Source organism: Carassius auratus, chromosome 10, assembly GCF_003368295.1.
Source record: "Carassius auratus strain Wakin chromosome 10, ASM336829v1, whole genome shotgun sequence".
In the NCBI taxonomy this organism is placed as follows: Eukaryota; Metazoa; Chordata; class Actinopteri; order Cypriniformes; family Cyprinidae; genus Carassius; species Carassius auratus.
Window position 1 is genome coordinate 689,623 of NC_039252.1, and position 26,365 is coordinate 715,987.

General features: G+C 42.0%; 1 long non-coding RNA gene and 1 pseudogene across 1 annotated transcript; one reads left to right on the top strand and one right to left on the bottom strand.

Annotated features, from left to right (window-relative positions):
- LOC113109433 (multiple epidermal growth factor-like domains protein 10) overlaps window positions 1-8,818 on the bottom strand; it is a 36,837-nt pseudogene extending 28,019 nt beyond the window's left edge.
- An 11,571-nt stretch (window positions 8,819-20,389) lies between these two features.
- LOC113110436 (uncharacterized) lies at window positions 20,390-20,783 on the top strand. Its single transcript, XR_003293131.1, has 3 exons — window positions 20,390-20,411; window positions 20,502-20,595; window positions 20,690-20,783. It is a non-coding gene; the product is annotated as an uncharacterized LOC113110436 (long non-coding RNA).
- The last annotated feature ends 5,582 nt before the right edge of the window (window positions 20,784-26,365 follow it).

Genomic DNA, 26,365 nt, shown 5'->3' on the forward strand with positions numbered 1-26,365 from the left:
GATTATGGCAAGGTGCAAATAAAACAGTTTGCACAGCAGTACACTCAAAATGTCACAAAAGAGTTAACCCTGACCTCGGGAGAGTTGTATGGAGCACTCCAGAGCATGGAGTCTGGAAAAACTCCGGGTATTGATGGGCTGACATTGGAGTTGATCTGCTGGAGGTGTTCAAGGACAGCTTACTGAAGGGTGGGTTGCCGTTGAGCTGCCGCAGAGCAGTGGTAACTCTTCTCCCAAAAAAAGGAGATCTCACTGAGATGAAGAATTGGAGGCCGGTCTCACTTTTATGCAGTGATTACAAATTACTTTCAAAAACATTGGCAATCAGGTTGGCTAAGGTAATGGGACAGGTGATTCATCCAGACCAGTCTTACTGTGAACCTAATAGGTCAATTTTTAACAACATTACTTTTATTAGGGACATTATACAGGTATCTAAACTACTTAATATCAAATGCGATCTATTGTCCTTAGATAAAGCCTTCGGTTTCCATGAATTTTTTTTAAGAATGCTACAAAATTCTTTATAGTGACATTGAGAGTGTGATCAAGATTAATGGTGGTTTATGTGCTCCATTCAAGGTTAATAGGGGAATTAGACAAGGATGTTCATTATCAGCAACAAATCATCAACAAATTAGGAAGAGGTTGGATGGGTTAAGAGTACCACAGTGTGATTTAATTTTTGTTTATCAGCTTATGCTGATGACATTATAATTATAATCAATAAACGAGGATATACATGTCTTATCGAATTTAATAGATGAATGTTCTTCAGCAAAGGTTATTTGGAAGAAAAGTGATGCTTTGTTATTAGGGGATTGGAATGATGGAAAACCAACTCTACCTGAAGGCTTATGTTGGAGTAGATGGGGCATAATATATATTGCAAAAAAAACTGGGATGGGATGTTACAGAAAATAAGAGGTCGACTAGACAAATGGAAATGGCTTTTACCTAACATGTGCTTTAAAGGCCGAACACTTATTGACAATAGCTTGGTGGCTTCACTTTTATGGCACAGACTGGCATGTATTGACCCCCTGTAAAACTGATGGCTGAACTTCAAGCAGTCTTTGTGGTTTATTTTGGGACAAACTTCATTGGATCCTGCAGAGCATATTGTATTTACCTAAAGATGAAGGTGGGCAAGGTTTAATTCATTTACAGAGCAGGATTGCAACTTTCCAGTTACATTTTATACAAAGATTTCTAGATGGACCAGTGAATGTAAGCTGGAGGGCAATCAGTGGCATCATACTACAGACTGTTGGTAATGGACCCCAAGAGTTTGAATCTCTCACAACTGCCTCTTTTTTATCAGAATCTTTTTAAAGTGTGAAGTTTTTTTGGTTATTATTGGTTATTAAGGGAGCCTCTGTAACACAATGGACTGGGACAGAGGATTAGTGGAAACTGGTATTTATTGAAGGTAGCAGAATATAACAGTGAATGAATAGGGATTGGAGATTGAAGGAGGTCCTTGAAAATGGGTATAATAATAATAATAATTCTTTACATTTATATAGCGCTTTTCTAGATACTCAAAGCGCTTTACATAGTCAGGGGGTATCTCCTCATCCACCACCAGTGTGCAGCATCCACCTGGATGATGCGACGGCAGCCATATTGCGCCAGAACGCCCACCACACACACACACACACACCAGCTTACTGGTGGATAGGAGACAGAGTGATGAAGCCAATCAGTAGATATGGGGATTGTTAGGAGGCCATGATGGTCAGAGACCAATGGGCGAATTTAGCCTGGATGCCGAGGTCACACCTCTACTCTTTCCGAAAGACATCCTGGGATTTTTAATGACCACAGAGAGTCAGGACCTCGGTTTAACGTCTCATCTGAAGGACGGTGCTTGTTGACAGTATAGTGTCCCCATCACTACACTGGGGCGCTAGGACCCACACAGACCACAGGGTGAGCGCCCCCTGCTGGCCTCACTAGCACCTCTTCCAGCAGCACTAGTTTTCTCAGGAGGTCTCCCATCCAAGTACTGACCAGGCTCAGCCCTGCTTAGCTTCAGTGGGCAACCGGTCTTGGGCTCCAGGGTGATATGGCTGCCGGTATCAACTTGCTGGATGGGGTGACCAGATTTATCGAGGACAGTGCCCAGAGTGGAGGGTGGTGGGCACACACCTCGGTGATGGTAAGTAGAGGAGATACTGACAGAGGTAACGCTGGAGAGAAACTGAGATCACGGGATGGATCTTCTGGAAGGGAGAGCGGGTAGATCTTCCCGCGAGGCACTGGCGCATCCAGAATCAGGTCTATGGCACAATCCCAAAGGCGGTGTGGAGGAAGTTGTGGGGCTTAGCAGTGGTGAGGGTCTATGAGTTTTTTTCATGAAACCTTTATTTTTTGTTTTAAGTATGCACAGAAAAAAATTGTTGTGTTTCAGTTATTGAATTTTATATTTGGGCAAGCGAAATTGGCCATTTAAATGAGTAGGAAAAGTAAACTAGAGCAAGGGTGTAATGATGATGTGGTTATGGCTTTTAGGTCTTTACTCAAAGCTAAATATTATATAGGATAAATGTAACTTGATCTGTTTCGGGTTATTTGTAGATAAAGTTTTTTTCAAAAATCAATCTCTCTCTCTCTCTCTCTCTGTCTCTCATGCGCGTGCATGAGCGTTTGTTGCGCGAGGGTTTGTTGCGTGAGCGTTTGTTGGGTGAGCTTTGAGAGCGCGTGGTAAGTGTGAATGGTTTATGCCTGCTGTGGCGAAAAATTCCTTTTTCTTCTTTCAACTCTTTATTTAGTTGATATTTGTGGAGCATCGGATGGGGAAGTAAGGCTCCCTTGGAGGAGGGGCTGGCCGTTAGCAACCAGTGTATCACCCATTCACAGGAAGAATGGCAGCCCAGAACACAAACACTAGTTTAGATTCTCTCACGCGGCGCCACGGAGTCAAAGTGGTGTCCGCAGTGAATGTGGAGGAATGCATATTGGCCGTCGGAAATATTGTTGGTCATGACTGTATTTTAGCGGCATCTAGGATGAATAATGCAATTGTTTTGTTTTTAAATTCTGTTGAGAAAGCAAACGAAGTAGTGGAGAGAGGTATAGTTATCAGCGGTTTGTTCACCCCGGTGCTTCCCCTCTCTACAAACGCTAAGAAAGTCACTTTGTCTAATGTTCCGCCGTTCATAAAAGACGAAATGCTGACAAAAGAACTGTCGCGTTTCGGAAAGATAGTCAGCCCAGTGAAAAAGATGTTTTTTGGCAGCAAATCAGACTTGATCAAACATCAAGGTTCAGGAGGTTCACTTACATGATCCTAAAAAGATAACCGAGACGAACTCAATCTGAATTTGAAACTCGGAGTCGATGACTTTGATTATACTGTTTTCGTTAGTACAGATGTTATGAGGTGTTTTGGCTGCGGGAAAACGGGCCACATATTACGAGTTTGCCCAGATAACAACGGTACAAATAAACGAGATGTTTCAGGTGAAGCCTGTGACCAAGTCAGCACAGATAATGTTTCTGATCCAGGGCCATCCACTAGCGTCCAAACTGAAACACTTCCTCACTCACAGACTGAGGTGAATCAGGACAAGGCTGGGAATAATCGGGAGAATGATTCATCTATCCCTGTGCTTGAAAAAGGTGAGCCTAAGGCTGCTGACAGTATGGATGTTTCACATGATAACAAAGTGTCTGATTCAAAGTCTCCTTCAGAGAAAGTCAACTTAAGTGACGATTTAATGATGTTTAGGGACATAGATCAGGCAGTTTTCAAAACCCCTTTAAAGAGGAAAAAGATTGATGAGGTCTCTGAATCAAAGCAAACTAGAAAAAAAGAAAATGAAAATGAGTTTGAAGTTGATGGAGATGATGGTAATGAGAGCGATGTTTCAGATTCCGGTGCTTCTAGTCGTTCTCAGAAATCAAGAAGTTTTTAAAGGTGTCAAAAATGTGAGGGGAGTACAGGTTGCTGACTATTTTCCAGACATAAAACATTTTGTGGAAAATACGAGGGCTTTCATGACTGAGGGATGTTTCACAAATAAGGAAGTCTATAGGTTGAAAAAGTTTGTGACCAAATTAAAAATGTAATAGTTAATGGCAGTACAAAGGATTCTTTTTTTGGCCCTCTATGGCTGTTTTTTTCTTTATAGTTTAAGTCTATTTCTTCATACTTTTCAAATGGATGACATCCGCATTGCATCTCTAAATGTGAATGGAGCAAGAGAATGTATAAAACGCACATTAATATATAACACTATGAATCAGAAACAACTTGATGTTTTACTTTTACAAGAAACACATAGTGACACAGCAAATGTAGATGAATGGTCGAAAGAATTTAAAGGTCTCTCTTTTTTTTGTCACAAATCCAACTTTACCAACAGAAAGAATGAGCTTTTTAAACACCCTTTGTGAGACATTGAACAAACGTAATGGTGAAGAGCAATTATTTTTAGGTGGAGATTTTAATTGTGCAGAAAGTAGTTTGGATAGAAATCATGTAGAGCCACATTTACTTTCTCGCAAGCGACTTATTGAGATGATTGAAACAAATGACTTATGTGACGTGTGGAGGAGTCTAAATGGGAATCTTAAGCAGTATACATGGGCACATGCTCGTGATAACAGGTTGTCTTTAGCACGTCTGGATAGATTCTACTGTTTTAAACACCATCTTAGTACTTTTTTAAAAATTGTTTCATAATTCCAGTTGGTTTTTCCGATCATAGTCTTGTTATATGTACAGTTACTTTACACTCTGTTAAGCTGAAAAGTGCATACTGGCACTTTAACAATAATTTATTAAGTGATGCAAATTTTACAGAAACTTTCAATTGTTTTTGGAAGAATTTTAGGAAAGAAAAAGATGATTTTCAGTCGCTACAAAAGTGGTGTCACGGTTTTACGCTGCCTGAAGGAATACGGAGTCGAGGATAAACGGAATAAGGTTTTTAATATATCCAACACAGGGGATATCCAACATGGAGCACAGAGGTAGACACACGTAAGTAGCAAGTGAGCACAAGTGAGCACAAGTGAGAAGACCCGACAAAACAGAACTGAAGGGACACGGCTTATGAACAACAGATAATTGGGGAAACACAGGTGGATGGAATCATTAAATTAACAGGGACATGGAACACATGAGGAAGATAATGGACACACCTGGGAACTAATCAAACACGGAAAGACAGAAACTGGGTCACGGGCAAAAACACATTAAATGAGTCCAGGTGTGTGACAGTACTCCCCCCTCCCGGTAGGTGCGTCCTCGCACCGTAGAAACAACAGGGGGAGGCGTAGGTGGGAACTTGGGAGGAGGTTCCGGTGGAGGACGGACTTCCAGGAGGGGGCCAGCAGACAGGGACCACAGAAGGAGGAGCCAGGGAGGAGACGACGGAGGAAGGAGCCAGGGAGGAGACAGGAGCAGGAGGAGCCAGATGGTCCACCAGAGACCAGCCAGGACGGAGATCCAAGGTGGGGTCGACGGCGGGAGGAGCCATGGTGAAGGAAGGGTCGACGACACCAGGGGGCCGACAGGCGGAGACTGCACCGGTGGGTGAGGAGCCCAAGATGGAGCAGCACAGCCGCAGAGCCAGGGTGACGTCGAGGATCCGGAGGGCCTAGGTGGAGCTGAAGGCTCAGGCGACCAAGGCAGAGGCGGGGTCCTGGCAGACCGCTGTGGAGCCGGAGTGACCGAGGATGGAGGTGGAACTGGAGGGAAGGAGGAGCCTGACAGAGCCGGAGGGATGGAGTGACGAGGTGGAACCAGAGGAGTGGAGTCCCGAGGCGGCGGATGGTCGACGACTGACCAAGGTGGAGCCGGAGGGACGAGGGAGCCCGGTGGAGCAGGTGGGATGACAGGCCACGGTGGAGACGAGGGAGCTAAGAGCCAAGGCGGAGCCGCTGGGTCGAAGGACCGAGGAGGAGTCCAGGGCTCGGAGGCTGGAGGCGGAGACAGGGCCTTAACACGCCAAGGCGGAGCTGGAGACTGGCAGTCCAGCGGCGAACCACCGCGCCCCGATGGCGCGGACTGAGGGTGAGCTGCGGGACTGACTGGCACCAGCAGGGATGGCGAGGAACTGGCTGGTCTAGGAGGAGGAGAGAGGAGAAGGATGGGAGGAAGGACAGGAGGATCAGGACTGGACGGAACCAGCGAAAGAGGAGTAGAGGGACCAGCAGGTTTGGGAGGAGGCGGGAGAGGGAGGCTGGGAGGGAATACAGGAGACACCGAAGATTCAGAGCTGGGCGGAACCAGCGGAGACACAGAAGATTCAGAGCTGGGCGGAACCAGCGGAGAAACAGAAAACTCAGGGTTGGGCGGAACCAGCGGAGAAACAGAAGATTCAGAGCTGGGCGGAGCCAGCGGAGATACAGGAAACTCAGGGCTGGGCGGAACCAGCGGAGAAACAGAAAACTCAGGGCTGGGCGTAACCAGCGGAGAAACAGAAAACTCAGGGCTGGGCGTAACCAGCGGAGAAACAGAAAACTCAGGGCTGGGCGTAACCAGCGGAGAAACAGAAAACTCAGGGCTGGGCGGAACCAGCGGAGAAACAGAAAACTCAGGGCTGGGCGGAACCAGCGGAAATGGAGCAGAGGAAATGACTGGAGGAGGTAGGAGTGGGAGACTGAGAGGGTATACAGGGGAATCAGGGCTGGACGGAACCAGCGGGGAAACAGGAAAATTAGGGATTACCTCCATAGACCAGTCCATCAGATCCAGAGCTTGCTCCTTATGACCTTCAGAGACTGTATACAGCTCACCCTCAGTCGCAGGAGTGTGGGCAGGGCTTTCCTCCACGCCCTCGATCTCCACGAGGACTCCCACGATGCACGGTGTTGCCGGCTCACACACCTGGTCAGTCGCGCTCTCGAGATCCGGCTCCCTGTCAGTGGATGGCTCGGGCTCTGCGGCTGCGGTGGGCTCTGGCTCCGTGCGGCGTGATGGTGGCTGGCTGGCCTCTGGGTCGGGAGTGGGACTGGCGAGATCCTCTATGGGGCAGATGGTGAAAGATGAGCCATTTCTCGCCAGAGTCCACTCCACGAATGCGGCGAAATCCTCTCGAGGACCATCTTCGGACGACAACGCTCTGCATTTGGAGTTCAGGCTGGTGTTGTAGAAGGTGCAGAGCGTGCCGTCCGGGTAGCTGGTGGCATTAGCTAATAGGAAAAACTGTCTGGTATGGTCCTCGAGAGAACGTCCTTCCTGCTTCAGCAGGAGGATGAGGAATTCGGGACGATAGAGGGGATCCATGGAACACTACGAAACAAAAAGACTTTGAAAACACAAAAACAAAACGGAGGAAAAAAAACACGCAGTTTTCTATTTTCTTCTTTAGGTCGGGTCTTCTGTCACGGTTTTACGCTGCCTGAAGGAATACGGAGTCGAGGATAAACGGAATAAGGTTTTTAATATATCCAACACAGGGGATATCCAACATGGAGCACAGAGGTAGACACACGTAAGTAGCAAGTGAGCACAAGTGAGAAGACCCGACAAAACAGAACTGAAGGGACACGGCTTATGAACAACAGATAATTGGGGAAACACAGGTGGATGGAATCATTAAATTAACAGGGACATGGAACACATGAGGAAGATAATGGACACACCTGGGAACTAATCAAACACGGAAAGACAGAAACTGGGTCACGGGCAAAAACACATTAAATGAGTCCAGGTGTGTGACAAGTGGTGGGAGTATGGCAAAATACAAACCAAACAATTATGTCAACAGTATACTCACAATGTCACAAAAGATATAATAAGATCCATTAAAACAATTAGAAGAGGAAGTTCTTAAATTTCAAGAAACAGCACAGTTAAGTTGAAATCAAACACATATTGAATCTTTTTTTAAGAAATCTGCTTTGTCTGACATACAAAGAGTAAAGGCACAGGGGGCGCTAGTGCGATCACGTTTTAATGATATAGACCAGATGGACGTGCCATCAAAATTTTTCTTTAGTCTAGAAAAAAAGAACGGTCAGAAACACTTTATACATTCTTTGTTTTCTGAGACCGGTTCTCTTGAATCAGACCCTATTGAAATTCGGAAAAGAGCAAACGGATTTTATCGTTGTGAGCACAGAGAAGATCATGTGGTTGAGCAGTGTTTTTATGAAGAGCTACCAAAGGTCTCTGAGGACTCTAATGCAGAACTCAAGAGAGCTATAAGCCTTGAAGAGTTGCATGAAGCCCTCCAGAGTATGGAGAACGGCAAGGCTCCTGGGATCGACAGAATCCCAGTTGAGTCCTCACCCTGCTGCCAAAAAAAGGTGATGTGAGAGACATAAAAAACTGGCGACCTGTATCATTATTGTGCTGTGACTATAAATTGCTCTCAAAAGTTCTAGCTACTAGACTAGGAAAGGTTTTGGAAGAGGTAATCCATTCTGGTCAGTCGTACTGCGTACCAGGAAGATCAACCTTTGATAATATCTATTTTATAAGAGACTTATTTGATGTGTCAAAAATATTGGGAATCGATATGGGTTTGATTTCCTTGGATCAAGAGAAAGCGTTCGATCGTGTAGAACACGATTACCTTTGGAAAACTTTGCAAGCATTTGGTTTTAGCTCTGATTTTATAGGTTATATTAAAATTCTTTATAATGACATTGAGAGTCTACTGAAGGTTAACGGTGGCTTATGTGCTCCTTTTAAAGTGTGTCGTGGTGTACGACAGGGGTGTTCTCTGTCAGGAATACTATACACTTTGGCAATAGAACCACTTTTAAATAAGTTGAGAAGAGTTTTAGAAGGGGTATCTTTACCAGCCTGTAACAGCACTTTGTGTTTGTCAGCATACACTGATGATGTGGTCATTATACTTAGTATAAATTTTATAAATTGATTTGGTCATTATACTTAGTTGGTAAATTTTTTCAAGATGGCTGCCATGCTCTGTCTCTGAGGTCTCTAGCTCTCTACAATCTAATACAAATCATTGTAATCACATATTGGACCATTACTTTAAGGTCAACATTTGGTCAATATATGCATTTAGTCTTCACATTTTGAATATTGGACTTGTGCGGCGAGTGAATTGGACTGTTTTCATTGTTTCAACTGTTTGAGAGGCTTCTGGGTTTGGTGGGCCTGCCACTCCTATCTTAGTACATCTTGGTAAGATTGTGGAATCATGCCTCCCAAAGGTAGTAAACAACCATCAGAGGATGATACAGTTGTAACTATGGGTGTGTTGACCCACATGATGGATCAGCAGAGAGAATTTTATAAGGAAATGTTAAAACAACAACAGGACAACTTCAAGAGTTTCATTCAAATTATTATGGATGGAAATGCGAAAAGGTTGGATGGTGTGATTAGAGATGTACAAGAACTAAAAACTAGTCTACAGTTCACACAAGGCATCATGGATGAGATGAAAGCTAAGAAGAATGACATTGATATAAAAATTCGATCATTTGAGAGCAGCATTTTAAAATCAAAGCAGGAATTGGAGGATCTGTTTGAGAAGCTGGATCACATTGAAAATCAGTTAAGGAGATCTAATCTACTAATTGATGGGATCGATGAGGAAAAAGGCGAAACAATTAGTGGATTAGAAATGAAGATTCAACAAATGCTGTCTAATAACTTGGGTCTGGATAGTTCTACAATTGAGATGGAAAGGGTCCACCGGATTGGCCAATTCCATGAGGGAAGAAAGCCAAGAAAAATTGTTGTGAAGCTTCTTAGATTGAAAGACCGACAGCGCATCCTTTCCTCCACCAAGAAATTAAAGGGTACAAACATTTATATCAATGAAGACTTTTCTGATTTGGTGCAGCAAAGGAGACGTGAACTGTTGCCAAAACTGAAAGAGGCAAGAGAGAAAGGTGAAAGAGCCAGCTTAAGGTATGATATGCTTATAATTTGGCCGGCAAATGGACAAAAGCAAGCATCTGACTAACTGCTCATGACCTTTATTTAGATTCTTATCCTGATGGTTTTGTTTTGATGTTTTAATCTTATTAATATGTCAAATTTACTTTCAAACTTGCCTAAGAAAGGTTTAGTTTTAGCTCATTTGAACATTTGCAGTCTCAGAAATAAGGTTCATGAAATTATAAACATCTGTTCCAATGGGATTCATGTATTGGCCTTATCAGAAACACACTTAGACCGCAGTTTTGATAATTCACAGCTAGCTGTTGAGGGGTACAGACTATTTAGAAAAGATAGAAATCAAAATGGTGGGGGTGTTGCATTCTATATTAGAGAAAATATTGCAGTCACTCCAAGGGAAGATTTGATGGGCAGCGATATTGAAATGATATGGTTACAGTTAAATATTCAGTTTAACAAACCCATTTTAGTGGGCTGCTGTTACCGACCTCCCAGTTCAAATATAGATTACTTGGAAAAGATATGTGATAACATTGAGAAGGCATCTGCTCAAACCAAAGATGTCTTTCTTTTGGGGGATTTCAACATTGATTGGTTTTCAAAGAAGTGTTATTTACGTAGAAAGATGATTACTATAACTAATGCTTCTAACCTTAAGCAGATTGTTACACAACCCACAAGAATTTCTTTGAATGGTAAATTTAAATCAACATGCATTGACCACATTTTTACCAATGTGTATGAGTTGTGTTCACATGTCATCTCAGTTGGAGTAGGATGCAGTGATCATAATTTAATCATCACAACAAAGAAAACTAAATTACCTAAATTTGGTGCAAGGATTGTCTATCGTAGGTCTTATAAAACATTCGATCCTAATGCGTTTGTGGAAGATGTTGAGAGGTCCAGTTGGTCGGTGGTTTGTGACGAGGAGGATGTTAATGCTTCTTTACGTATTTTTATGGATAGGTTTGTGAAAATAGTTGACAAACATGCACCAATTAGAAAAAGGTCGATAAAAAGCAATAATGCTCCTTGGTTAGATGCAGAGCTAAAATCTATAATGAGGGAAAGGGATAATGCCAAAGCTGAAACTCTAAAACCTAAAAGTGATATGGATGAAAGGTATTATTGTAAGTTGAGAAATAAAGTGACAAAATTAAATGGATTAAAAAAGAAAATATATTTTAGCCAAAAGATTAGTAACTCATCAAATAATAGTAAGCAATTGTGGAAAGTTATAAATGAAATAATGTGTAAAAAACCAAAATGTTATAATATGTATTTGGTAACAGCAGCAGAAATAATCACTAAACCTTTAGATATAGCAAATCATTTGAATGACTTTTTTATAAAGAAAACTGCAAATTTAAGATCTAGTATGTTATCATACCCTAAGGATTCACCTTGTAGTAATGTGAAGAACATTATGAGGAATAAATCTTGTTCATTGACATTTGGTACAGTTAAAGAGGAAATTGTTGAAAAGATGTTGCTCTCTCTCCCGGAGGAAAAAACTGCAGGTATAGATCACTTGGATGGCAAAATATTTAAAACTGTTGCTAATATCTTATGCAAGCCTATCAGTCACATTTTTAATAGATCTGTGATAAGTGGGGTGTTTCCGGAAATTTGGAAGCAGTCTAAAATTATGCCTTTAGTGAAAGATGATAGATTAGGTCTCACTGAATCAAATTGTAGACCAATTAACATTTTACCTATATTGAGCAAAATATTTGAAAAGTTACTTTTTAATCAAATGATGCAGTACTTTGTATCAAATAATTTGCTCTCCAATTCACAGCATGCTTATAAGCCAGGACACTCCACTAACACTGCATTGGTACAAATGGTAGACCAGTGGCTAACTTTTATGGATGACAAAAAGCTTGTGGGTGCTGTGCTGCTGGATTTCACAGCAGCTTTTGATGTTATTGACCATGACATTTTACTGTCTAAGCTTAAGTGCTATGGGTTTTCACATCAGTCTGTGTCCTTGATATGCAGTTATCTCTCTGGTAGAAGTCAGCGGGTATTTTTCAACGGGAGCTTTTCTGATTGTAAACAGTTGTCATGTGGTATTCCTCAGGGCAGCTGTTTGGGTCCATTGTTGTTTTCTGTGTTTGTCAATGATTTGCCACATGCTGTTTCAAGAGCAGATGTTGTACTGTATGCAGATGATGCTACAATGTTTTATGCATCACCTACAATAACTGATATAAGTTGTACCTTGCAGAATGAACTTAATGCCATTACAAATTGGGTGAAACTTAATAAACTTGCTCTCAATATATCTAAAACTAAATGTATAGTCTTTGGTACTAAACGTATGCTTGGCAAGCCTTGCAACTTAAATCTAATTATTGATACATCTGTGGTAGAGCAGGTGAGTCAGACTAAACTCTTGGGTGTGAAGCTGGATAGTCAGCTCTCTTGGGCTGATCAGATTGACCACATTGTGTCTAAAATGGCCAAAGGCATTGCTTTTTCCCGGAGATGTTCAGTATATTGTCCACCATTAGTTATGAAAACAGTTGTCCAATCTTTAGTTCTGTCACATCTGGGGTACTGCCCAGTAATTTGGTCCAGTGCTGCACAGGGACATCTGAGAACAGAGCCGTTCAGAACAGAGCCGCAAGAGTAGCCCTTGGTTGCTCTTTTCGCTCCAGTGTGGATAAAATGCATACCTGTTTGGGCTGGCTAAAGGTGGAGGACAAACTTAATATAAGTCTTCTCTGTTATATGCACAATGCTCTATTTAAAAGCAATCCAAAATCTTTTGTAGATAAATTGGTTTTTAGTGGGAATTGTCACGCACATGTTACGCATCAGGTGAGCTCAGGTGTGTTAGTGGTTCCATCCGCAAGGTCCAATTGTATGACAAGAACAGTTTTAGTTAGATCGTCATCTGCTTGGAATAAATTGGACTTAAGAACAAGGCATATATCCAACATATGTAATTTTAAGAAGACTCTAAAACAGATTATTATTAATAGCATTACACCAGTTAATTTGTGACTGTTATATAGGTACTGACATTTTCAAATGTTGTGTGTGAATGTGTATATGTGGATAAATGTATACATGTGGTTATGTTATATGTAAGTTATATGTATATTATATTTGTGTATTTTTAATTGTACATACGTTTCAGCACATTATGGGCCCCAGGAAGACTAGCAACCACATTGTGGAAGCTAATGGGGACCCAAATAAATAAATAAATAAATAAATTATACTTAGAAAAGCAAACTGACGTGGATTTATTATTAAAAACATTAAGAGAGTTTGAAACCATATCTTCAGCAATAATTAATTGGGGTAAAAGCGAAGCAGTGCTAATAGGAAAGTGGGAAAGAAGGGTACCAGCACTCCCAAGTGGATTAAGTTGGAGAAAAGATGGTTTAAGATATTTAGGAGTGTTTTTAGGAGATGAAACAACTGTTTAAAAAAATTGGGAGGGAACAGTTGAAAAAATTAAAGGTCACCTATTGAAATGGAAATGGATCGTTAATAGTTTATCATATAGAGGATGTACTCTGATCATTAATAATTTAGTAGCCTCTTCTCTTCGGCACCGACTGGTAGAGCTGTAATCGGGCCTTAAAAGTTAGGCCCGACAGGACCCGAGCCCGACAAGTACATTTTGATTGACAGCTTTTTTAAAGCCTGAACCCGTTTACAGCCCGACATTATTCAGATGTGCGCACGCACACAGCTCTTTTGCCTTTTGTCAACAATGAGTAATTTATTCATGTTTTAACATAATTTACTCATAACTAACGTAGACTAGACCACTTGGAAGTTGGAATAAAGAAATAAAATAAGTCCTGTGTCACATCGTAACATCTCAGCATTCTAGACATAGGCTCATTTATTCTATGAATAGACCAACGAACCAATAAAAACGAGTCATTTAAAAAAAAAAAAATTAAGATAAATTTTTAATTAAGATGGGTATTTGGCAATAACGAAATTAAGATAAAGTCTCCGCCGGATTTGCTTTATTTAATAAAAGAATAATGCCAACATTAGCGTAAATACTCTGTCAACATTATGCATCTAAGACTCAATGAATATTTAGTTATCGTTTGAAAAACCTTTACTCACAGAGATTAGGCTAGGTCTACATGTTTTTGTGGAGGAAAATGAATGAATCCACTGTAGATGTCTTCAGCGCGCTCCTGCGCTCACTGATGGTGCATCATTATTCACTCATTATTCTCATTATAAGCATGGTCAAAACTTTTCCACACCTCAGACTTTGCTTTAGTTGCTGGTGCAACCAAAACGTAATCACCAGAGGCAAGCCTCCGTTACACCTGCTCAGCATTCATTTTCACATGACTGCTCGTTTACCTCGCAAACCGGAGCGCGAGCCCGAGCCCGGCCCGAGTCCGCGTAAGATGATAGAAATTAAGCCCGAACCCATCGGGTTCGGGCAAAGATCTTCAGCTCTACCGACTGGCATGCATTGATCCACCTGTATCGATAATTGTTAAAATTCAGTCCCTTTTAGTAGACTTATTTTGGGAAAAGATGCATTGGATACCTCATAATGTATTGTATTTGCCAAAAGAGGAAGGAGGACAAGGGCTTGTACATCTGCAGAGCAGGACTGCAGCTTTCCGGCTACAGTTCATACAGCGTTTCCTCACTGGTCCAGAGACTTTAAGCTGGAGGCCGGTGACCAGGGCGATTCTAAAGACCGCTGGAGGACTATGTTTGGACAAGTCATTGTTCTTGTTAAATCCCGGAAAAATCAACACCTCCAGATTACCAGAGTTTTACAAGAATTTTTTTAAAGTCTGGGACTACTTTCAAATCAAAAGAACTGATTCTCCGTCATCATTGTTTTGGCTGTTGAAGGAACCTCTGATTTATGGATCACGGTTGGACATTCTAGGAGCATGTGGGACAATATCAGCAGACTTTATTAAATCTAAGATCACAACCCTTGGGTGTTTAATTAAAGTGTCTGGTCCAAGCTTTCAAAAAGCTGAAGAGGTAGCTGTTTTATTGGGGGTTAGATCTGTTCGAATTGTGGCACAAGTGTTAAAAAAACTGTACTCTGCCTTTACAACTGAAGAGAAAGCAATGCTTCAAGATTACTGTGAAGGGGAAGTTATCCCTAACGAGAGGGATCCGTTTCCAAATCTGTCTCTTTCGCCAAATTTAGGTGAATATGCAGGAATTTTTTTTAAATCTGAAAAGTTGACAGATTTGTGTGAAAGCAATGGAAAGCTTGTGTAAAATCTTTTAACAAGAAAGAGCTACATGAAAGAGTTGACACACCATGGCGTACTGTTCTAAAGATGAGTGATGATGTCAGACCAGAGTGGAGAGCATTGTACAAGCCACCGTTACCTAAAAGAGATGGAGATTTACAATGGAGAATTTTACACGGCATTATTGCCGTTAATGCTTTTATTTCTGTTTTAAATCCGGATGTTAGCAAAGAATGTCCTTTTTGTTGCCAGAGAGAAACTGTTTTTCACACCTTTCTGTACTGTTCAAGACTAAAACCTTTATTTGATTGTTTACAGAATCTTTTTAGTTGTTTTAATGAGGAGTTTTCTGTACAAACTTTTATTTTAGGTTTTAAATATGTTCAAAGGTGAAAGCATGAGTGTCATTTGTTGAATTTTATTTTGGGTAAAGCCAAAATGGCGATTTATATCAGTAGAAGAGATAAAATTGAGCAAAAAAGTGAATACAATGTTGAAAGGGTGTTTGCAGCAATGATCAAATCAAGGATTGTAATTGATTTTCGTTTTTACAAATCAATGAATTCTTTAAATGTTTTTGAAGGAATATGGTGTCACAGAGGAGCATTGTGTTCTGTCATTGAGAATGAACTTCATTTTGCACTCCACAAAAAAAAAAAAAAAATTAACAAGATTTACAATTGTTTTTATGTGAATATTTTTGATAAATAAAGATGACTGAAAAATCAATCTCTCTCTCTCTCTCTCTCTCTGAATCTGAGAGGGTTGGGTGTCCGAGGGTTTCCACGTGGAGAGGGCGACTTTTTGTTTTTTTCTATTACTATTCTTTCGTTTTTCTACTAAAACTAAAATATTATTTTGTAAAGGAGATTATAGTTTATTTTCGGGGAGAACGGGTCAGAGAAAGCCGGGCCTGGTGCTGAACCAGAAGCAGGTGAAAACAGTGTAATGAAAAACGATGCGAGTGAACATGGAGATACTGAAATGGAAAGTGTTGATCTATCAAAGAGTCAAGAAAACTGTGAGACAGAAATGAAAGATGATGATACTTTTTCTGAGGTTTCTGATGTGGGCTCGCAGATAGAAAGGGACGTGTACACTCTAAAATAAATAAATGACTTTCTAGACATGACTTTTGGCAAGGCTTTCGATGTCACTGATGTTTTTCCAGACCCTGAGAAGTTCATAGTGTCGGTACTGTTATTTCAGAGAACGGTTAGTTATGAGGCTTTAGACAAGAAAAAGAGGTTTAGACTGAAGAAAATGGTAACAAAATTGAGGAAAGATAATGTTTTTTTCCCAAAGACACCAAAATGTTTAAACATCACGTGGTGAATTTTACTTTTTACTGTCTCTTTCTGTCTCTGTCCTCTTTATTTTTAAATTCCTACATGGATGTTTTAAGGGTGGGATCTCTAAATATAAACGGTGGACGAGACCGGGGAAAACTAGGAATGGTTTCTGAGTTTATTAAAATTAAAAAGGTTAACGTTTCTTTTTTACAAGAAACCCACACTAACAAGGACAATGAAATTGAGTGGGGAATGTGGTGGGAAGGCAAGTTTGTTTTAAGCCATGGCACAAACAACAGTGCAGGAGTTGCCATTTTATTCTCTGCAAACATGAATATCAACATTTTAAATATAGACAACATTGTTGAAGGCAGATTGTTACTAACAGAAATTGAATGCGAAGAAACGGTGTTTGTTCTGGTAAATATATATGCTCCCAATAACGGTCCAGAACGCAAGGATCTTTTTATGAAATTAAGAGATGCTGTCCAGAAGTATGATGAGAGTGTGTGTCTGGTAATTGGTGGTGACTGGAATTGCACAACTGATTTTATTGTAGACCGAAATGGTGAAGAGCCTAACAGTCAATCTGCTGCTACCCTGTTAAGTTTTATTCATGAATTTCAGCTAATAGATGTGTGGAGAACAAGAAACACGGGTGTGAGACAATACACATGGCTGAAAGTGTGTGATGATAGAGTTTCTGGAGCAAGATTAGACCGGGTTTATTTGAACGAAATGTGGAGTAATAGAGTTATTGATGCTTCTATTTCTCCCAATGGTTTTTCAGATCACCACATGATTACTTTGGTTTTAAACATAAAGAAGACACAAAAGTCTAATTATTAGTGGCTTTTAAATGTTAAGTTTTTAAATGATGTTTTATTTTGTGAAAGTTTTAAAGTGTTTTGGAGCAACTGGAAGTTGAAAAAGTCTTCATTTGAAAGTCTGTGTCAGTGGTGGGATGTGGGAAAGGTGAACATAAGACTTTTCTTCATAAGAATTATAAGAAAGGAAGCATAAGAATTATGCTTCCCAAACATCAACCATAGTGAAAAACACAGTAAGGACTTTACAGAAGGACATTGAGTCGATGGAAAGAAATCTTGTATCTAGTAGTGAAGCTGTGCATTGCGATGTTTTAAAAAAGAAAAAACAAGAACTGAACTCTTATTTGCAGGAGCAGGCAAAGGGAGCGTTGATAAGAGCCAGATTCTGCTCTGTCAAGCACATGGACACTCCAAGTGCTTTCTTTTTTAATCTAGAGAGAAAAAGTGTCCATCAGAAGCAAATGTGTCATCTCCGTCGGCAAGATGGATCGGTGAGTTCAAATCCAGCTGAAATGAGGAAGCTAGCGAGAGACTTCTATACGCAGCTGTTCAGCGCTGAGAGTTGTGATGCTGCGAGCGTTGAGGATCTGCTGGAGGAACTGCCTCCGCTCCAGCACCAGCAGAAAGAGGCACTGGACACTTTAATCTCTTTTAAAGAACTCACGGAAGCAGTGCGTCAGCTACACACTGGCCGTTCTCCAGGGATTGATGGCTCATCTGTGGATTTTTATCAGCAATTCTGGGATATAATAGGACCAGATTTTTATGAAGTGTTGTTGGACTGCATCAAGAACAAAACACTTCCCACAAGCTGTCGACAAGCCGTCCTGTCTCTCCTTCCAAAGAAGGGGGACTTGGGATTTTTAAAGAACTGGAGACCTGTATCCTTGCTGTGTTCGGACTACAAAATATTCTCCAAATGTTTATCAAACAGACTGAAAAATGTTTTAGACCAGTTGATTCACAAGGACCAGTCATACTGCATTCCTGAAAGATCAATTACGGACAACCTGTTTTTATTAAGAGACATGATCGACATTAATCAGTTTTATCATGGAAATCTTAGGTTTCTGTCGTTAGATCAAGAAAAAGCTTTTGATGGAGTTGATCATGAATATCTTTTTAATGTTTTAAAGTGTTTTGGATTTGGTGACAGTTTTATATCTTACATTAATTTGCTGTATTTTAATGTGTCTGTGCTGGTGAAAGCAGGAGGTGGTTTGAGTGAGCCGATCCTGGTGTCCAGAGGCATCCGGCAGGGATGTCCACTGTCTGGACAACTCTACAGCCTGGTCATACAACCTTTGTTGTGCAGGTTGAGGAAGAATCTTAATACACAGCAAATTTCTGGAGTTGAAAATTTAGGAGTTAGGCATAAAAGTGTGAAAGAGTTAGATTTTTGGAGTTTATTTTTTAACTCTGACTAAAGTTTGTGTTATGGGATACTCCTTGGCTGTGTTCTATTTTGGAGTTCATTCATTGGTGTTAAGGAGCGTGTTTTAACACCACGTCTGGAGTTAAATGTTAAGAAAGTGCGCTGATGGAGTTTTGTACTTCGTCGTGACTCGTGAGGTATGTAAAAGCGTATTTATATACATATTAAAATATATATTTCAAAATGTTTCATATTTTCTGACGGAGATACGTTTTGTCGTAGCTGTTATGTTCTGTATTGTAATGTCGTGGCAAACTGTTGACCGTTAAGTTAACTTGAACGTGGCTGATTTGTGCAGGGGTTTTTTCTTTGTTTTTTTTTTTTCTGATGTGAACGAGCTAACATTAGCATCTTTCCTTTCACCATGTTTCTGAAAATGTGTGTTTTTCCGTCAAACTGAAGAGGTGATTCCGCTCAAAAAAACCTTAGTCCACGAGGTAATATCTTGTATCCAGCAGCAGCCTTATGTCTGTAGCATTGCCTAATGTTTTAATAAACTGCAGGGTACCCTGCTAATAAGATACATTTTGAGCCATTAAAGTGTAGGCCTGTACTTTTTTGAATTGTAACAGCTATGATAAATACGTCTGAGAGCGCGTGGTTTTCAGCTTACACTTACACTTACTTAGACACACACACACACACACAGTTTCTCAATCACACTAACATTAGTTGTTATGTTAAATAACGTTTTCTCTTTAATTTCAGGTCAAGATGTTGATAAAAGTGTAACTTGGAGGGAAGAAGAAATATATAAAACTGGAAGAAGTTTGTTTCTCAGATTTTCTTAGTGCAGGTAAGTTATAAATTTAGTATTTAGTTAATGAAGACTAAGTAGCAGTAGTTTTGTAATTTCTTTTGTAAATAACCTGTTGGTATTATGGTTTAGTCCAACAGAAGTTTATGATATCAGAGAATACAACATTGAAAGTCACAGATGACCAGGGCATAGAGGTGGATGAGGATGTATTCCCAGAACTTGCAACAACCAAAGAAATGTGTTTTATCATCCACACTGATGATGGTAGGACATTAAAAGAATGTTTGTTTTGTTTTATAGATATTTTCTGATATTGTCTGCATTTCAGAACTTCTGTTTGCTGAAACATCCAAGAATTCTGCTGACTTCTCAGACCTGACAGAGTTTGGTGCCTCTTCAAATCAGACAGAATATGTTACGCTCACTACTTGTGGTAAGCAGAGATATATATATAATGTGATTATTTGGTCTGACCCCGGATATATCCACTATGGTACATAAAAGAGTTTTTCTGAAGCAACTCTTCGATTGTATATGCCTTATTCTGTGTTTTTGTGATCTTCAGATTTGGCTGTCCTGCAGCAAGGGGTTGTTGAAGGACCCTCCTCCCCAAGTCTGACAGATACATTGTCTGTCTCAAGCAGATTAAGCAGCAGTGATTCTGGATCTCACATGCTTCAACCTTTAACGGACAGTTTCAGTGCAAGAAATGTGATTTTTTTTTTTACTTCCATACAAATAGATCTTATGCTGTAGACATAATGTTGTAAAAGAAATGCATTTTGAAAGTATTCAATGGTATGTATGGTTATTTGATTAAGATTAATGTTTTTGTTTTAAAAAAGTCCAAGTGTGGTTGTAATTTTTCTAAATGTTTTCTTTTAGAATATAAAGCAAATTCTAACTTCAAAGACAGCAGGGATGACTGTGATCAAAGAGTATGAAGACACTGGGAGTTTGAAAGATTCCACAAGGCGGTTAATGGTGAACATAATTGTGGCTCACATGCATGAAAAAGAAGGGTAAGAACCTTCAAGACCTGGCTTTATCATTAAAAAAAAAAAAAAAAAAAATCAAACAAGAATCTTAAGACATTAGTTTCATCTTTGCAGGAGAACTGTTAGTAAAGCAACAAAGGAGTTCCATGCCCTTGGGATTGTGTCCCTGTTCCCATCTTTGAAAGACCCATACTCTAAAAAAGGATATGTAAGTTTGCCTACCGAACCATAAACATCTTATACGCTCTTGAGTCACTGTAATTGTATTATTTTGTCTAACATAAGATACTGCTTCCTCCCAGGAACATTTCTATGACATTCAGAGCAACAAAGGCTTTCTTGAGTGGCGTATAAAGACCGTGCAACGTAAATCCAGAACCACCTCTGCATCACAGAGCAGAGTTGATCTAAAAGGAGGTCCCACATTATCAAGAACGATTGGAACTATAGATGACCAGCGAATGGGAGATGAATGTCTGGAAGCCGTGTCTCTCCTCAATCACCCAACTGACCGTGACTTAGTGTTCCAGAAGATGAGAGAAACTTTCCACTACCGTCAGCAGATTCTTCACAACCCACAGCGCTCAGCTGATGTACTACAAATGTTTCCTCGTTTCTTGGACGTCAAAGGACTGGTAAATATTAAATAAGAATATGAAATTTTATAAAAAATATTATGTTACATTATATGTTTAAACGGTTGGCTTTTGTTTTTTAATTAGATTTTGCAAGACTTCTCACTAATGTTTGGAGCAGAGGTTGCTTCAAGGTGTCACAGTGTCTGGGTTGTGTTCCCTGGGGTTCCACTAGATGTCCTCCTTTCTCACGGTGTCTGTCACCAGATCACTTCCTGTTCCCTTATTTGGTCACCTTCCTCCTTGTTGTGTAATTGATTGTTTCCCCACCTGTCTCCTGTTTCCTCATTATCCTTCTGTGTATAAATACCCAGTCTGTCTTAGTCTGTGTTACGGAGTCCTTGTCTAATGTCTTTGTGTCGTACAGGTCCGTCAACTCTTGCCCTTGTCTTGCCCTTGTCTTGCCCTTGTCTTGCCCTTGTCTTGCCCTTGTCTTGCCCTTGTCTTGCCCTTGTCTTGCCCTTGTCTTGCCTTGTGTTTGTGTCTTGTTTATGTGGATTGATGTTTTGGTTTCGACCCCTGCCTGGACTGTTTACCCCGATTGGATTACCCCTATTAAACTTACATACCTGCACTTGGTTCTCTCTCGTCGTTCCTTGCATCACGGAACGTGACAGAAGGACTCCGTCAACACGAGAACCAGCGGTATGTCGTTTTTCCGTTCCCCAGCCAAGATGGCGGAGAGGCGAGTCAAGTATCTGAGGTTGACCGCCCTCCGCCAAGAGGGCAATGAAGTGGGTGCCCTGGCTCAGGTGTTCTGGTCCCTGGCCGAGGGCATGGGCTATAACGATGCGGCCCTTAACGACTATTTTAATGATGGGTTGGATGATCCAGTGTCTCTGGATGAGATGGCGCAATTAGAGACACTGGAATTCCGGGAATTCGTGCGCTACCTGCAGTATCGGTGTCGGTGGGATGCCCCAGCCACTCCTGTCTCTTCCGGCGGGGTGGTCGTCAGCCCAGCGCCACAGCCCAAGATGGCCGCAAGCCCAGCGCCACAACACAAGATGGCCGCCAGCCTAGCGCCACAGCACAAGATGGCCGCCAGCCTAGCACCACAGCACAAGATGGCCGCCAGCTTAGAGCCACAGCACAAGATGGTCGCCAGCCCAGTGCCACAGCACAAGATGGCCGACTCAACGCCTGAGTTGCCAGTCCAGGTGCCACCGACTCACCGTCATAGAGGACGGAGGACGAGGAGACGGGCGTCTACCGTTCCTCAAGACCTGGAGAACGTTCCCGAGTGGGCCGCTGCCGTCCAGGAGGACGTTCCCGAGCGGGACGCTGTCGTCCAGGAGGACATTCCCGAGCGGATCGCTGCCGTCCCCGAGGCAATGCCCGAGGTGGTGCCCGAGGCAGTGCCCGATGCTGTTCCGGAGGCCGAGGCGGTGCCCGATGTCGAGGCGGTGCCCGAGGCGGTTCCGGAGGCCGTTACCGGTGGACTCTCCGGAGTCGGGTTAGGTTCCGGTGGACTCTCCGGAGTCGGGTCAGGTTCCGGTGGACTCTCCGGAGTCGGGTCAGGTTCCGGTGGACTCTCCGGAGTCGGGTCAGGTACCGGTGGACTCTCCGGAGTCGAGTCATGTTGCCGTAGACTCTCTGGAGTCGAGTCAGGTTCCGGTGGACTCTCCGGAGTCGAGTCAGGTTCCGGTGGACTCTCCGGAGTCGGGTCAGGTTCCGGTGGACTCTCCGGAGTCTAGTCAGGTACCGGTGGACTCTCCGGAGTCGAGTCATGTTCCCGTAGACTCTCCGGAGTCGGGTCAGGTACCGGCGGACTCTCCGGAGTCGGGTAAGGTACCGGCGGACTCTCCGGAGTCGGGTCAGGTACCGGTGGACTCTCCGGAGTCGGGTCAGGTACCGGTGGACTCTCTGGAGTCGAGTCATGTTCCCGTAGACTCTCAGGAGTCGAGTAAGGTTCCGGCGGACCCTCCGGAGTCGAGTCGGGTTCCAGCGGACCCTCCAGAGTCGAGTCGGGTCAGGTGTTTGTGGACCTTCCAGAGCCAGGACCAGTCACCGTGGACCTTCCAGAGCCAGGACCAGTCACTGATGACCCTCTAGAGCCAAGTCAAGTCACTGGGTGGTCTGCTGCTCCGTTCTGGGGGACTCCTGTCTCAACCACAGGGGCGTGTTGGTCATCTGCTCCACCCTGGGAGACTCTGATGACCACGAGGACGTGGTGGTCATCCGCTCCGCCCTGGAGGGCTCTGGCTTTGACCACAAGGCCGTGGTGGTCTTCCGCTCCGCCCTGGAGGGCTCTGACTTTGACCACAAAGATGTGGTGGTCTTCCGCTCCGCCCTGGAGGGCTCTGACTTTGACCACAAGGCCGTGGTGGTCTTCCGCTCCGCCCTGGAGGGCTCTGACTTTGACCACTAGGCTGTGGTGGTCTTCCGCTCCGCCCTGGAGGGCTCTGGCCTTGACCACATGGCTGTGGTGGTCCTCTGCTCCGCCCTGGGGGGCGCCTCAACATGCCCTTTATGGACTTCTGTTTTGTGTTTTTGAGTTCTGTGATGTTCCTGTCTGTTCCCCTTAGTTTGTCTGGCCCTCCATCCCTCCCCCTGAACCTCCTCCGTTCCTCTTCCCTCCTGGTTCTCCCTGTTTTATGTTACATTTCTGGTGTTTATTCCCCATGTTTTTCTTTTCCGACCCTCCGTCCCTCCCCCTGAGCCTCCACCTGTCCGCCTCCCTCCTGGTCTCTGTGTTGTGTCTTGTCTTGGAGTGTCTGGGAGCCGCTCCGTAGAGGGGGGTACTGTCACAGTGTCTGGGTTGTGTTCCCTGGGGTTCCACTAGATGTCCTCCTTTCTCACGGTGTCTATCACCAGATCACTTCCTGTTCCCTTATTTGGTCACCTTCCTCCTTGTTGTGTAATTGATTGTTTCCCCACCTGTCTCCTGTTTCCTCATTATCCTTCTGTGTATAAATACCCAGTCTGTCTTAGTCTGTGTTACGGAGTCCTTGTCTAATGTCTTTGCGTCTTACAGGTCCGTCAACTCTTGCCCTTGTCTTGTCTTGCCTTTGTCTTGCCTTGTGTTCGTGTCTTGTTTATGTGGATTGATGTTTTGGTTTCGACCCCTGCCTGGACTGTTTACCCCGATTGGATTACCCCTATTAAACTTACATACCTGCACTTGGTTCTCTCTCGTCGTTCCTTGCATCACGGAACGTGACACAAGGTTTCTGGAAAAATGGAACACCAGTTTCAAAGAAAGAGTCATTCAGGAGGCCAGGAACCTTAAAGAGACTGCTCTCCTGAAACAACATCTGAAAGCTGTACTGAAAGAAGGATCTGATACTACTGATGATCCAGGTACAGTCATCGTTAAAATAGTCATATTTTTACTTGAACCAATTAATCTTCTGGTTAAAGTTTTTATTGATTATTTCCCAAAAAAATTTATTTCCAAAAGTCTGCTAAAAACACAACACAGTTATTTCTTAAAATGTAGTCTATTACAAAAGCTCATCAGTAAATTCATGCTTTGTGAATGCTGTTCATAACTACTTGAATTAAAAAAAAGTGATGCGTGGAAAAGTCACCTTGGCTTTGGATATGTACAGTATGAAATTTAGAAATTTAGTTTGCTCTCCATCACACAACTAATAACTACCCCACTAATAGTTTTTACTGTTATTTTCTGTCTCCAGAATGGGACAGTGTCATGGCTTCTCCCCAATTGTCCTGCTTCATCTTCTTACTCCACAACCAGCTGGAAGAAAGCGGCCAAGAAGATCAGTGTTGGAGAGGCAACAGATCATCTGGTCAAATTTCACAAGGTTTGTTAAGACTTTCCTATTCCAAATATTGTACTTGATGCCTATTTTTTTTTTTACAAATTGTTTATAAAGGGGACATTTATGTTATGTTTCAGTCATGCCAAAGCCTTGATGATCATCTCCTGACAACTGAAGGAAACCCTCAGCCATATCTTCTCGCCTCAGGGACTTCAAAAGCACAGGTTTCCACCTTTTACATTGTCTTGGACAGAAAAGTTCTGCCTTGTCAATCATGTACATCCTTGGGTGCCTTTGATGAGCTGTTCAAGTCCCATTTTGTTTTCAGTGTGAAGTATGATGATGCTCTGTCCAGTCTGTACACATTTTTGCAGATAACTGTGTACAATATCGATATAAGTACAACTGAGGAAACTCCAAGGGTCAAAGAGCTAAGAGCAAGACTGTTGAACAAGCACTAATTGTCTTAACCAAAATGTTAAGTTGTTTCCTCTGCACTTCATCCTTTTGTTCAGCTTTGCTTTTGTTCAGGCACCTCAAACTAATTCATGGAATGTATCCTGGGAAAAATCTAAGACTGAAATGTGGTCAAGCAGATTGTTGCTTGCAGTTCTCTAGTTATTCTGGATTTAGGAGACATCTCATTAAGAGACATTCTTCAATTGGTGACAAATGTGACCCTCATGAGACCCCTTCCAGTTATGAAAGTGAAGAACAAAATTCTCATACCTTAAATGATGAAATACCTTCTACTTCATCCCAGTGCCAAAATTTTGAAGCAGTCCCTTCAGTATCTACTCACAAGAAAGATATGTGTGTGTCCATTATAGCAAAACTTATGGCAAGTGGTGTACCAAATACTGTAGTTCTTTCGACAATTGAAAATTTGTAGGAATTTGTTGAAGATTTGCATTCAAATATTAAGGACCATGTCTTAAACTTTCTACCAGGTAACAATCCATCAAGACCAGCCATAGAAGAGTTATTTAAAAGTTTGGACAACCCTTTCAGCCAATTGAACTCCGATACCAAATGGAAAAAGTATTTCAGAGACAAATGGGGAGTAGTAGACCCAGTTGAACTGCGCCTTGGTGTTAGGTATGACACCAGACGAAATAACAAAACTGGAACTTATGAACAAGTTCCCGTTAATGATAAATTCATATATATTCCAGTTTTGAAAACATTCCAGTTCATTTTCAGAAATTAAAACATTTGTGAGATGATGCAAACATGTACTCAGTCTGACATATATGAAGACTTCTGCGATGGTAGCTACTTTAAAAATCATCCTTTATTTTCGACTAATAAGTTTGCTCTCCAAATTCAATTATACTATGAGAAAATCCTCTTGGTTCCAAAAAAGGAATTCATAAAATTGGTTGTCTTTACTTCATTCTTAGAAATCTTGCTCCAAAGGTGAATTCTGCCCTCATGAACATCCATTTGGTATCTTTGTTCCATGCCCAAGATGTTAAGAAATATGGGATTGATGAAATACTGAAACCTTTAATAAGCGACTTGAAAATATTAGAAACTGTTGGGATTGCTGTTCCATTTGCTGAACAACCTGTATGTGGCACACTTGCTCTCATTACTGGTGATAACTTAGGTA